Below are 14,417 nucleotides of genomic sequence, written 5' to 3'. Positions count from 1 at the left end.
TGTTCCCCATAATAAATTCACCTTTTTCAGTCTTCAAGGGTCCAACTTTGGTGTTAACTAATGTTTTCCTCTGCTATCCAAAATTTGCCGTCATTACTACTTTAATAATTGACTCCAGCATCTTCTCACCACCACTGTCAGAATAACTGGTCTATAATTCCCCGTCATCCCTACAACCTGAAATAGTAACATTTGCAGCTATGATAGTAACAGCCATACCTCCCACTCAGGTCGGCATGGAAAGACTGTTCTCCGCACTGAAAATAATTAAATCAGATTTAAGGGCTTCAATGAAAGAGGATCTGGTAGAAACAATTCTGTTCCGAAGGATGTTAAACAAATTCAAGGTACACTTTGGTAACTTTGGCAACTTTTCTTTCTCTTCACTTCCCTAAAGAAGCTTTTACTACCCTCCTTTATATTCTTGGCTAGCTTGCCTTCGTACTTCATCTTTTCTCCCCATTTTGCCTTTTTGGTTATCTTCTGTTGCTCTTTAAACATTACCCATTCCTCCTGCTTCCCGTTCATCTTTGTTTCGTTGTACTTCTTCTCTTTTTATTTTGTACTGTCCAGGACATCCCTTACTCCCCTTGGAACCTTTCTTCCTCCTAGGAATGAACTGATCCTGCCGTAAATAGCAGGGGACCGGGGGTCAAATGAGATGGAGGAACTGAGTGAAATCCAGGTTGGCCGGGAAGTGGTGTTAAGTAAATTGAATGGATTAAAGGCTGATAAATCCCCAGGGCCAGATAGGCTCCACCCCAGAGTACTTAAGGAAGTAGCCCCAGAAATAGTGGATGCATTAGTGATAATTTTTCAAAACTCTTTAGATTCTGGAGTAGTTCCTGAGGATTGGAGGGTAGCTAATGTAACCCCACTTTTTAAAAAGGGAGGGAGAGAGGAAACGGAAAATTACAGACCAGTTAGTCTAACATCGGTATTGGGGAAACTGCTAGAGTCAGTTATTAAAGATGGGATAGCAGCACATTTGGAAAGTGGTGAAATCATTGGACAAAGTCAGCATGGATTTATGAAAGGTAAATCATGTCTGACGAATCTTATAGAATTTTTCGAGGATGTAACTAGTAGAGTGGATAAGGGAGAACCAGTGGATGTGTTAAATCTGGACTTTCAGAAGGCTTTCGACAAGGTCCCACATAAGAGATAAGTATACAAACTTAAAGCACACGGTATTTGGGGTTCAGTATTGATGTGGATAGAGAACTGGCTGGCAAGCAAAGAGTTGGAGTAAACGGGTCCTTTACACAATGGCAGGCAGTGACTAGTGGGGTACCGCAAGGCTCAGTGCTGGAACCCCAGCTATTTACAATAAATATTAATGATTTAGACGAGGGAATTGAATGCAACATCTCCAAGTTTGTGGATGACACAAAGCTGGGGGGCAGTGTTAGCTGTGAGGAAGATTCTAGGAGGCTGCAAGATGACTTGGATAGGCTAGGTGAGTGGGCAAATGCATGGCAGATGCAGTATAATGTGGATAAATGTGAGGTTATCCACTTTTGTGGCAATAACAGGAAAGTAGACTTATCTGAATGGTGGCCGATTAGGAAAAGGGGAGATGCAACGAGACCTGGGTATCATGGTACACCAGTCATTGAAAGTAGGCATGCAGGTGCAGCAGGCAGTGATGAAAGCAAATGGTATGTTAGCATTCATAGGAAAAGGATTTGAGTATAGGAGCAGGGAGGTTCTACTGCAGTTGTACAGGGTCTTGGTGAGACCACACCTGGAGTATTGCGTACAGTTTTGGTCTCCTAATCTGAGGAAAGAGATTCTTGCTGTAGAGGGAGTACAGAGAAGGTCCGTTAGACTGATTCCTGGGATGTCAAGACTTTCATATGAAGAAAGACTGGATAGACTCGGCTTGTACTCGCTAGAATTTAGAAGATTGAGGGGGGATCTTATAGAAACTTACAAAATTCTTAAGGGGTTGGACAGGCTAGATGCAGGAAGATTGTTCCTGATGTTGGGGAAGTCCAGAACAAGGGGTAACAGTTTAAGGATAAAGGGGAAATCTTTTAGGACCAAGATGAGAAAAACATTTTTCACACAGAGAGTGGTGAATATCTGGAATTCTCTGCCACAGAAGGTAGTTGAGGCCAGTTCATTGGCTATATTTATGTCAAGTCAAACTGAAATGAAAGAACAGGTGCAGAGAATTGCTACAATTGAAATCACGAGACAGTGATTAAAGTGGGCGGAACCCCAGCCTGCCGAGTTCTGCCTGGGGGTCAAAAGGGCACAGAGCACCAGAAGCCAGTGAAGAAGAGACAAGAAACTTGAGAGCAGAGAACTTGAACAGTAAATCAAAAGGACTGTCCGAAAAGACTGCTGCGAGAGCCAGAAAAGGCAAGCAGGACTGATTTTCTACAGACCCGATTGGCAGCCGGTAAGGACTGAACTCTAAATGGACTGAGTCGAAGACTGCAGCCCCAGAGACTCTGTTTAACCATTTAAAAGCTGAGAAACTTGTCTGGCTAACGTGTTGATATTGGTGGTGTTTGTTAACCAAGATGACAGGGTGATGATAATGTTTGTTGCCTATGTAAAGTGCATATGTTAAGGGCTAATGTAAGCTAATTTCTAATACTTATATGCTATGTGTGGTGTTAGTTTAAATAATTGCACTTTAAAAAATATGATAAAATGTGTTAAAAAACAGTAAAGATTCATATGACACCAGCTAAAAAATTGGTAACAGTAGTGGGCATTATTTGTATTTTTCATTTAATGAAATGTGAAAATTATTTAAAAAACAAAATGGCTGCTATGAGTTGGAATGTTAAATACATGTAATTTTCTGTTATTTATATTTGGTTACAGTAATGTGTATATTTTTTGCCTTTGTGTCTAAAGGTTTTTCACCTGTTAAAGACCAAAACTGTTAAAGACCAAAACTGTTAAAGACCAAAACTGATAAAGACCAAAAATGGTAAAGACTAATCTGCCAAAATAAAAGAAGGAGAAAATAAAAGGTGGAAAAGAAGTGTTTGGTCTGAGTGAATCCAGTTCATCATTTCGGGGTAGATAAATCAAATCCCTTTCAAGCGGGGAAACTGCAAAAACATTAGAAGACTTGACAATTTAAGAGGGAGTTAGATGTGGCCCTTGTGGCTAAATGGATCAGGGGGTATGGAGAGAAGGCAGGTACACGATACTGAGTTGGATAATCAGCCATGATCATATTGAATGGCAGTGCAGGCTCGAAGGGCCGAATGGCCTACTCCTGCACCTATTTTCTATGTTTCTAATGTCCTTTCTCAAATTTGGGGTCCACAACTGCACACAATACACCAGGTGTGGACTCAGTAGGGCCCTGCACAACTGTAGAAGAACCTCTTTGCTCCTATACTCAACTCCTGTTGTTATAAAGGGCAACATGTAATTTGCTTTCCTCACTGCCTGCTGTACCTGCATGCTTACTTTCATTGACGGATGAACAAGGACCCCCAGATCCCATTGAACTTCCCCTTTTCCCTCTTGACACCATTTAGATAATAATCTTCCTTCTTGTTTTTGCTACCAAAAGTGGATAACCTCACATTTATCCAAATTAAACTGCATCTGCCATGCATCTGCCCACTCCCCCAACCTGTCCAAGTCACCCTGCATTCTCATAGCATCATCCTCACAGTTTACACTGCCACCCAGCTTGGTGTCATCTGAAAATTGGCTAATGTTACTTGTAATCCCTTAATCTAAATCAATAATGTATATTGTAAATAGCTGTGGTCCAAGCACAGAGCCTTGCTGTACCACACTAGTCACTGCCTGCCATTCTGAAAGGGAACCGTTCATCCCTACTCTTTGTTTCCTGTCTGATAACCAATTTTCTATCCATGTCAGCACTCTACCCCCAATACCATGTGCCCTAATTTTGCCCACTAATCTCCTATGTGGGACCTTATCAAATGCTTTCTGAAAGTCCAGGTACACTACATCCACTGGCTCTCCCTTATCCATTTTCCGAGTTACATCCTCAAAAAATTCCAGAAGATTAGTCAAACATGATTTCCCCTTCGTATATCCATGCTGACTCGGACCGATCTGGTTACTGCTATCCAAATGTGCCGCTAATTCATCTTTAATATTGACTCCAGCATCTTCCCCACCACCAATGTCAGGTTAACTGGTCTATTATTCCGTTTTCTCTCTCCCGCCTTTCTTAAGAAGTGGGATAACATTAGCAATCCTCCAATCTACAGGAACGGATCCTGAATCTAGAGAACATGGTCACCACTGCGTCCACAATTTCTAGAGCCACTTCCTTAAGTACCCTGGGATGCAGACCATCAGGCCCTGGGGATTTATCAGCCTTCAGTCACATCAGTCTACCCAACACCATTTCCTGCCTAATGTGGATTTCCTTCAGTTCCTGACATACCAGATCCTCTGCCCACCAGTACATCAGGAAGATTGTTTGTGTCCTACTTAGTGAAGATGGATCCAAAGTACCTATTCAACTCATCTGACATTTCCTTGCTCCCCATAATTAATTCACCTTTTTCAGTCTTCAAGGGTCCAACGTTGGTGTTAACTAATGTTTTCATCTGCTATCCAAAATTTGCCGTTATTACTACTTTAATAATTGACTCCAGTAGCTTCCCACCACCACTGTCAGGCTAACTGGTCTATAATTCCCCGTCATCCCTACAACCTGAAATAGTAACATTTGCAGCTATGATAGTAACAGCCATACCTCCAACTCAGGTCGGCATGGAAAGACTATTCTCCGCACTGAAAATAATTAAATCAGATTTAAGGGCTTCAAGGAAAGAGGATCTGGTAGAAGCAATTATGTTCCGAAGGATGTTATTAAACAAATTCAAGGTACACTTTGGCAATTTTTTTTTCTCTTCAGTTACCTAAAGAAGCTTTTACTACCCTCCTTTATATTCTTGGCTAGCTTGCCTTCGTACTTCATCTTTTCTCCCCATTTTGCCTTTTTGGTTATCTTCTGTTGCTCTTTAAACATTGCCCATTTCTCTTGCTTCCCGTTCATCTTTGTTTCGTTGTACCTCTTTTTATTTTATACTCTCCCTGACATCCCTTACTCCCCTTGGAATCTTTCTTCCTCTTAGGAATGAACTGATCCTGCACCTTCTGTATTATTCCCAGAAATACCTGCCATTGTTGTTCCACTGTCATCCCTGCTAGGGTATATTTTCAGGCAACTTTGGACAGCTCCTGGCTCCTCCCTCATGGCTCCATAGTCCCCTTTGTTCAACTGTAACACTGACACCTCGGATTTATCCTTCTCCCTCTCAAATTGTAGATTAAAACTTATCATATTAGTCTAGGCCCCCCTGATGTAGTTTGGCCTAGTTCTGCCCTCCTCGGCCTACCGAGTCCCAGCCTACAGCCGTCCCAGGACTGTTTGAGACCAGTCCATCGTGTTTGGTGCTAGATTCAATTTGCACCCTTTATCCAGGCTACTGTTTGGGGGCCTGTAGATTACTCCCATTAGTCTTTTTACCCGTACAATTCCTCAGTCCTATCCATACTGACTCCACATCTCCCGATTCCATGTCATCCCTCGCAAGGGTCTGAATTTCATTCCTTACCAACAGAGCTACCCATCCCCTCTGCCCACCTGTCTGTCTTTTCAATGGTACGTATGCCCTTGACCATTCAGTTACCAGCCCTGGCCCTCTTGCAGCCATGGCTCTGTAATTCCCACAACATCATACTTGACAATTTCTAACTGAGCCACAAGCTCGTCCACTTCATTTCTTATTATTTGTGCATTCATATATAATACTTTTAATCCATTACTCCTCTCACCTTTCACATCCATTCCTATTTCACTTGGCCTTACTCTCCTATCCCTTCCTGCCCCGTTAATTCTGGTGTTTGTCTTCACTTTTCCTGTCCTGTCTTTCCCTTTAACTCCATCCTTGTACCCTTGCACCGCGGCCTCCCGCCGCCAGGAGGCGCTACAGCCGGAGGACCAGAGGGCGCCCAGACCTCCTTCCCTGCCTCACTCACTGCTGACTCTCATCCCCCTCCCCCCACCACGTCCGCACGCCTCGGCCTCGGGCTCCGCCTCCTCGGGTCACCGGCCGCAGGATCGCCCACGAGCGGCGGCGGCGACTGTTCTCACCTGAGCTGCGGCGCGTCGACGCTACAGGGCTGCAGGATGACGTCACGTGACCGGCGACCAGGTCCCGCCTCCTCCCTCCCCCCCACTGACGGACAGCGCCAGCGGCCAATGGGAGCAGGTTCCGCTTTCCCCGGGCCCGACGTCACAAATGACCAGGACCCGCCCCCTCCTTGCGTCCGACCAATTAGAGCCGCGTCCCCGCCGCAGGAGACCGCATCCTATAGGCCGAGCCGCCGCCAGGTGCCGCTACAGTCGGAGGACCAAACACGGGCTCAGTAACTCAGCGACACGGGCAGCATCTCTGGAGAGAAGGAATGGGCGACGTTTCAAGGTCGAGACCCTTCCTCAGACTGAGAGTCACAGGAGTGATATCGACGGTGATGTGGAGTGAAAAACTTCTACATAGAAACATAGACAATAGGTGCAGGAGGAGGCCATTCGGCCCTTCGAGCCAGCACCGCCATTCAATATGATCACGGCTGATCATCCACAATCAATACCCCATTCCTGCTTTTTCCTCATATTCCTTGATTCCGTTAGCCCCAAGAGCATAATCTAACTCTTGAAAACATCCTGTGAATTGGCCTCTACTGCTTTCTGTGGCAGAATATTCCACAGGTTCACAACTCTCTGGGTGTAAACATTTTTCATCATCTCAGTCCTAAATTACCTACCTCTTATTCTTAAACTGAGGAACCTGGTTCTGATTCCCCCAACATTGGGAACATGTGTCCTGCATCTACCCTGTCCAATCCCTTAATGATGTTATATATTTCTATACGATCCCCTCGTATACGATCCTTCTAAATTCCAGTGAATATAAGCCCAGTCGAACCATTCTTACGTCATTTGAGTCTTGCCATACCGGGAATTAACCTGGTGAACCGACTCTGCATTCCCTCAAAAGCAAGTATGTCCTTCCTTAAATTAGGAGACCAAAACTGCGCACAATACACCAGGTGTGGCCTCACCAGGCCACAACTGTCGAAAGGGCTCTTTGCTCCTCAACTATACTCCTCTCATTATGAAGGTCAACATGCCATCAGCTTTCTGCACTGCCCACTGTATCTGCTGCATACTTGCAGTGACTGATGTACAAGTACACCCAGGTCTTGTTGTACTTCCGTTTTTCCTTATCTGACACCATTCAGATAATACAGAGTGCTGCAGTAACACCTTACACTTATCTCTGTGTCTCCCTCTCCTGTAACTCTCAGTCTGAAGAAGGGTCTCGACCCAAAACGTCGCCTATTCCTTCTGTTCATAGATGCTACCTCACCCGCTGAGTTACTCCAGCATTTTGTGTCTGTCTGTGGAGAACTTGTATATGGGACGTTTTCTGGATCACGACCCTTCTTCAGACATGAAACATTGCCACATTAACCAGAGATGCTGCCTGAACCAGCATCTGCAGTTCCTTGTGTCTGCCAAAGATAGGCACAAAGTGCTGGCAGAAAAATATGGGCAACCTTTCAGGTAAGGACACTTGGCTACTTGTCAAACTTCAAGTAACCCTCACTTCTCCTCTCTCTCCACCCCTCCCCCACCCAAATCATACCAGAATCAGTCATCTTGTTGAATCTCATTGTCTGTCACTCAATTTCACCTCACCCACAGCTAACAATGGCCTTTTCCCTTTAACATCGTCAATTTTCTTGCATATCTTGAGCATCTGCTTTGTTCTGTCATTTTCACATCGCCATTTTACTTCCCAATGGCAGTGGCCTGCGCAGTTTGCTGGCATTTTGTGTTGGCGGAATCAGGCCCAATGGCGATGTCTCGTATCCTGATGCTACGCCACCGATCTACCCAGCTACTGACGGACTTTCTCTTCCCTTACGAGCTACCCATGGTTGTGTCTCCAGCTTCCTCACCACCACACTCGGTGCCTCGCTCGCCTGCCTCGCTGTGTTTGTCCCCCAGGTCTCCAAAGCTCCCGCCGCAGAGGACCCCGATATTCTCGCCGGTGAAGGGAGGAGATGCGGTTCTGTACCGTACGCGCACGGGACGGGTTTGTAGGCCGACCCTGAATTCCCTTCTATGCACTATTAGCATTTTCGGTCACATTATTAATCAGTCAGCACCTAGTAATGGGCTTATACATATATATCCTGTCATATATTAGTCCTGACAAAAAACTAATGTTAGTTGGAGGTCTTTTATGTGGTGGGTGGGGAATAGGAAGGGGGAAACTTTATTTCCTAGTCCATACCTGGTCGGAGAGGCGGCTTTCCTCTGAGCTGCTTCTTCGCCCCTTCCTCGCGGCCTACCTTCGGAACTGGATCGGCGTTTCCTGTCGGGACCGGCCGGGACTACAGCTTCGGCGGCGGCACAGCGCTGGGATGCCAACACGGAGCGGGCGATGCCTTACCGGGTCGCCGTGCGGTAAGCTCCGGAGTGCGGTGACCGCGGACTCCAACAAGGAGGAGCTGTGGCTGCGGAGCGTCCAGCCGCGGGCGGCGCTGGATTTGGAACATCGCGGAGCCTGGGAACCGGGATCGCCAGAGTCGGTGCTCCAGCCAACGCGGCCTGAGGACTACGGGTGCCGCAGCCTCCGGGGAGGGGCGAGCGCTTCTGACATTTCCAAGCCGCTGAGGAGTTTACCCGATGCCGGAGTTGCAGCTTTCCGGCAAAGAGGACCTGAAAACATCGGACTGGCTGCGGAGGACACAAATAGGCCCCGACCTCAGGTGTTTCACAGAGGAAGAGGACTTAACATTTTGTTGCCTTTCCCCGCAGTGGAAATTTTTGATTCTGTTGTGGGGGGACGTTCTTGCTGAATTCTATCATGTGTTTTTGTCATTTTTCTGATTTTTAATTTTTCTATGGATGTACGGAAACTTTTATTTCTTTTATTATTTCTTTGATGTGAAGTAGGTATGTTACAAAACTTACCTTCAGCGGTGCTGCAGTTCTGCCACTGGCCGTGTGCGTGACTTTGGCGCCTTTGAAGGGGGAGTGGGGGGGGGGGGGGGGTGTGGGGGGGGGGGCGGGGTTAAAATGCGTTTTTTTCTCCTACCTGTCCTGGATATATTTTCTCGGAGTGCAAGCTTTTGCTGAAGAATTGTTCGACGCCGTTCTGTGAATTATTTTTTTTTAATCACCCGACAATTTCAGCGCTGGAGTAATTTAAAAATCAGTTTCTAAAGCCGTCAACGCCGACAACGGGAACGGATTTCACGTACGGGACAGGTAAAGGAAAGCCGTTTATTTTATATATATAAATGCTTCTTAAGATGCCTTTAATCCACATTTTACGGTGCGAAACGGTGATTTAGGACCCATACAAACAGGCAGTATTTTTCTGCCAATATGGGCTTTAAATTCACCACAGCCGCAACGTTCCAATCGATCGCGTTCCTCAAAAACCCACTCGCAAGATGATTTAAATGGCCATTAATTTACGGGAATTATACACTAAATTCCTTATAAATTCCCTATAAATCCTTGACAAAGAGATTTAAAAATCATGTTATATTGTGAATTCTTGTGTGAATGTTATTTGGACACTTAGGCTATTTAAAAAATGTTAATCTTTTCTTAAGAAATGGATAGATGTTTAGATCTAGTAATTGAATGTTGTAATCAGCTACAATTCAAGTCAAGTCAAGTCAAGTGAGTTTATTGTCATGTGTCCCTGTATAGGACAATGAAATTCTTGCTTTGCTTAAGCACACAGAAAATAGTAGGCATTTACTACAAAACAGATAAATGTGTCCATATACCATGATATAAATATATGCACACATGAATAAATAAACTGGTAAAGTGCAAATAACAGAAAGTGGTTATTAATAATCAGAGTTTTGTCCGAGCCAGGTTTAATAGCCTGATGGCTGTGGGTATTGGGTAACTAACTAATTCTATGCTTTAATTTCAGGTCATCCAAATAAGATTGTTTAATATTTGTTTCAGAATGCTTCAATCTATAATAACTGAACATTTCTTTCAGTTCTCTTAATTTTTAAGAAAGTTATGGGATTTTGACTGTCCTTGATCACAGCTTTTGTGTTAAGTCAATGGAAAAGCAATAGGGAACAGGTTGCTAATTTCCGAGTATGAAAATGGCCATAACCTTTTTAATACTGAAGATATGAAAGTGAATTAGGTGTCAAATTAATCTTCTTTTTATGCTTTATCTGATGGGATAAATTGCAGACTTGATTTTTTAAATCTCAAAATTTTGTAACGTTGCTATGTAAAGCACTTTGGTTTCAACGCGAGTTGATTTAAACGTGCTATATAAATAAAATGTACTTACTTACGGTAGAGGGCTTGTGCATGTACCTTTAATATAGTGACCACACCACTACTAACCACTCCCCACGTCACTAGTATAATTGTAACCTCCCTACCCCTGTATCTCGCTCTCTAGCTCCGGTGACAGACCACGAACAGCTAGGGAAGCAACCTGTATGAATGATAATAAAACAGTAGTAAAGACACGGTGTGTTATGTGTCTTCTTTACATGGTGTCATAGTCGTACCTTGCGCCTCCTGTTTGACGGGGGTTTTTTTTGTTTCTCGCCCAGTTCCCTTCCCCTTCACTCTGTGTGCTTTCTGTGCCATGGCTAACTATTGCCGCAAGCCAGATGTCCTTGTCTTTGACTCGGACATTGCTCATCGGTGGGGTGTCTTTCGGCGTGACTTTCAGCACTACCTCGCGATTGCCCAACCTGCTGCCGCCCCTGCAACGCAAGCTTCTCTTCTCCTCAACCTGGCTGGTCCCGACTTTTGAGGAAGCCCGACTTGTCGTTGGACGATGCCATGCACGTATCTCGCATGGCCGCGGCTGTCGCCTCCGCGGTGCCGCCTGCTGCCCAGGATATTAACTTTGCCAGCGTTGCTGGCCGCCGGAGCAACGTCGGCCCGCCGCGGCAACGGGGGTCCCCTGTTCCTGGGGGTAGCAGCCCCCGGCGCTGCCCCAACTGCAACTTTGCCTCCCAACAGTTTAATGTATGCCCCGCGCTAGCCAAGACTTGTAATTTTTGCAGAAAACTGAACCATTTTTCGGCCGCCTGCCGCTCCCGTGGGAAACCTGTCCCTGCTCCTCGGAGAATGGTAAACAACCTTGCTGAGGCAGATAGCGCGCTCGGTTTCCCAGTACCAGTTTGACGAACTCCCTGATTCTGATACCAGATCCTCCCACGAGGACACCAGCATATTTTCACTGCTGGATGCACCTGCCCTGATAACGGACCCTTCAGTTCGCGTTACTGTGAATGGGTCGACCTTCCCTGCGAAGGTCGACACGGGGGCGGTTGCCAATGTTATGTCGATAAGTCTCTTCGAGAAGATAAGGTCTGGTGAGAGGGTTACTCCCGACAACTCCCTGCTGCATGCCTACGGAGGAGGTGTGCTCGAACCAGTCGGAAATGCTACTCTGATCTGCAAAGTCCTGCAGGCCTCTCGGCCCCTCACTTTTTATCTGCTGGATACTGACAACATCACCCTGTTGGGCGCCCGTGCGTGCCAGGACCTCGGTTTAGTCTCGTTCCACCGTGATATCCACCTAGTGCGGTCCCACCTTAACGAATACCCTGACCGTTTCGTCGATAAGCTGGGCAAGCTGCCCTGCAGTTACAAGATCGTTGTCGACCCCGGCGTTGAGCCAGTGATCCGCCCGCCGCACCGCGTCTCCTTTGCCATGAAGGACAAGATGGAGTCGACTCTGCTCCACATGGTGGCAACGGGCATCCTCAATGAGGTGAGCGATCCCACCCGGTGGGTCTCCACCGTGGTGGTCGCTGCAAAGAAGGACAAAAGCGAAATTGGCATTTGTATCAACCCCAAGGACCTGAACCTTGCCATCAAGCGCCCACACTACCCCATGCGAACGGTGGAGGACGTCGCTGCACAGGTTGGGCCGGCCACTGTCTTCTCTGTTCTCGATGCCAAGAGCTCCTTCTGGCAGATACCGCTGGATGAACGATCCTCCTACCTGACTACCTTCAGCACGCCCTTCGGCAGGTTCCGATTCCTCCGCATGCCATTCGGAATCAACTCTGCCAGCGAGGTGTTCCAGCGAACGATGGAGCAGCTGTTTGCCGGTCTGCCGTGTGCCATCATCGTCGACGACATCCTGGTCTACGGCAAGGACGTTGCTGAGCACGACCGCCACCTCCGCCGAGTCCTGGATCGGGCCCGTGAGATCAACCTTAAGCTTAACCCCAAAAAGTGCCGTTTCCGCGTCCCGGAGGTCACCTATGTGGGCCACGTCTTCACGGCCCCGGGGCTGAAGCCGGACCCACAGAAGACGGATGCGGTCTCCGGGATGTCTGCGCCCTCCGACGTCCCAGCCTACAGCATTTCCTGGGCATGGTCAATTACCTGGGGAAGTTCATCCCCGACCTCAGCGAGCTGAGCGCGCCCCTGAGGGAGCTGATCAAGAAAGACATTGCCTGGGCCTGGTTCCCGCAACATCAGAGGGCTTTTGAAATCCTGAAGTCCAGGCTGGTTTGTACCCCCACTCTCAAATTCTTCGACCTGCGACGTCCCATTGTCCTCACCTGCGACGCTTCCAAGTTCGGTCTTGGTGCCGCTTGCCTGCAGCTCCACGATGGCCTGCAGCTGCCTGTTTCATACGCGTCCCGCACCATGACCCCTGCAGAGCAGCGCTATGCTCAAATAGAGGAGGAGTTGCTCGCCGTGGTGTTTGCCTGCTCCAAGTTTAAGGACTACATTCTGGGCAACACCTTCACGATCGAAACCGATCACCAGCCGCTGGTCACGATCTTAAATAAACCGATCCACGTCGCCTCGTCCCGTTTGCAGCGCATGATGCTGCAGCTTCAGCGTTTCACATTCCGTATTGTTTACCGCAAGCGCAAGGACATGTTTGTGGCCGACACGCTGTCCCGCGCACCGCTGACTTCCACTACCCGTCACCCATATGAATCGTCTGACCTGATGGTGCTTAACGTTAATATTGTGCCTTCACAGCAGATGCAGTCCCTGGTTAAGCACACTGCCAAGGATCCTGCCCTGCAACAACTTGCCGACGTCATCCGGAGTGGCTGTCCCGACCGCCGCTCGTCCCTGCCGGCCGGTGCCGTGCCCTACTTCCTGGTCCGCGATGAGCTCGTGCTGCACGACGGTGTGGTGGTGAAGGGCCGCAAGGTTGTGGTGCCTGCTCCGCTGCGGGACCACTACTTTCAAACCGCCCACAGCGGCCATCCCGGGGCCGAGGCAACTCTGTCTCAGGCCCAGAGCCAGTTCTACTGGCCCGGCATGGCCCACGACATCCGGGAGAGTGTCTCCGCCTGCTCTGCCTGCAACAGTCTTTCTCCCCGTCAGCAACGGCAGCCGCTCCTGCAGCAGCCTCCCCCCGCACTGCCTTGGATGGCGGTCGCCACTGACATTTTTGAATGACGTGGCAAACACTTCCTGGTTCTCGTGGACTCGTACTCCAGTTGGTTCGAGGTGGACCAGCTGCATTCCCTCACGTCTGCTGCGGTCATCGGCAGGCTGCGCCGCCACTTCGCCACCTTTGGCTCCCCCGCGAGTCTGCAATCGGACAATGGCAGCGCAGAATTTCGGGATTTCGCTGCCAGCTGGAACTTCCGCCATTTCACTAGCAGCCCCGAGTACCCGCAGAGCCACGGTCTGGCTGAGCGCGCTGTCCGCAGTGCCAAGGACTTGCTGGAGCACTGCCGGCTTTCTCGTTCGGACTTTTACCTGGCCCTCCTCAACCTACGTAACATCTCCCATGACCCTGCCCTGGGCTCGCCTGCTCAGCGGCTGATGTCCCGCACTACGCGGCCTCCCATCCCGGTGTCCCAGCGGTCGCTTATGCCATCAGTTCTACAGCCGCCTGCTGCCCAAGAGCGCATTGCCCACAAGCATGAGATACAAAAGCGCTCCCACGACAGGTCCTGCCGTCCCCTCCCGCGCCTGTTCCCTGGCCAGGTAGTGCGGATGCAATCCCCCTCCGGCCACTCTCGGCTAGCCGTTGTCGTCGGGTCTGCTGGTTCGCCGCGGTCCTATCTCGTTGACCATGACGGCACCATTTATCGCCGGTCCCGCCAACATCTTCGTCTCGTCAATGAGCCCCCTCCACCTCCTGCCGACCCTTTTCCCCCTCCGCTATCTTCCTCTTTACCTGCCGCTCCTCGCATGCCCAGCACCCTGCCATCTCAGCTCTATCAACCACGCTCTCCTGCCGCCAGTCCAGTTCCGCCGGCACGCCCACCAGCCGCTGCGCCTGTTTCGCCTCCGCGGTCTCCACCTCCGCCCTCTCCTCCCGGTTCTCCCGTTCGTTCGCCCGCTCCTGCTCCTGCTCTTGCTGTTACTG

Source organism: Amblyraja radiata, chromosome 16 (genome assembly GCF_010909765.2).
Source record: "Amblyraja radiata isolate CabotCenter1 chromosome 16, sAmbRad1.1.pri, whole genome shotgun sequence".
In the NCBI taxonomy this organism is placed as follows: domain Eukaryota; kingdom Metazoa; phylum Chordata; class Chondrichthyes; order Rajiformes; family Rajidae; genus Amblyraja; species Amblyraja radiata.
This window is presented reverse-complemented; position numbering follows the sequence as displayed.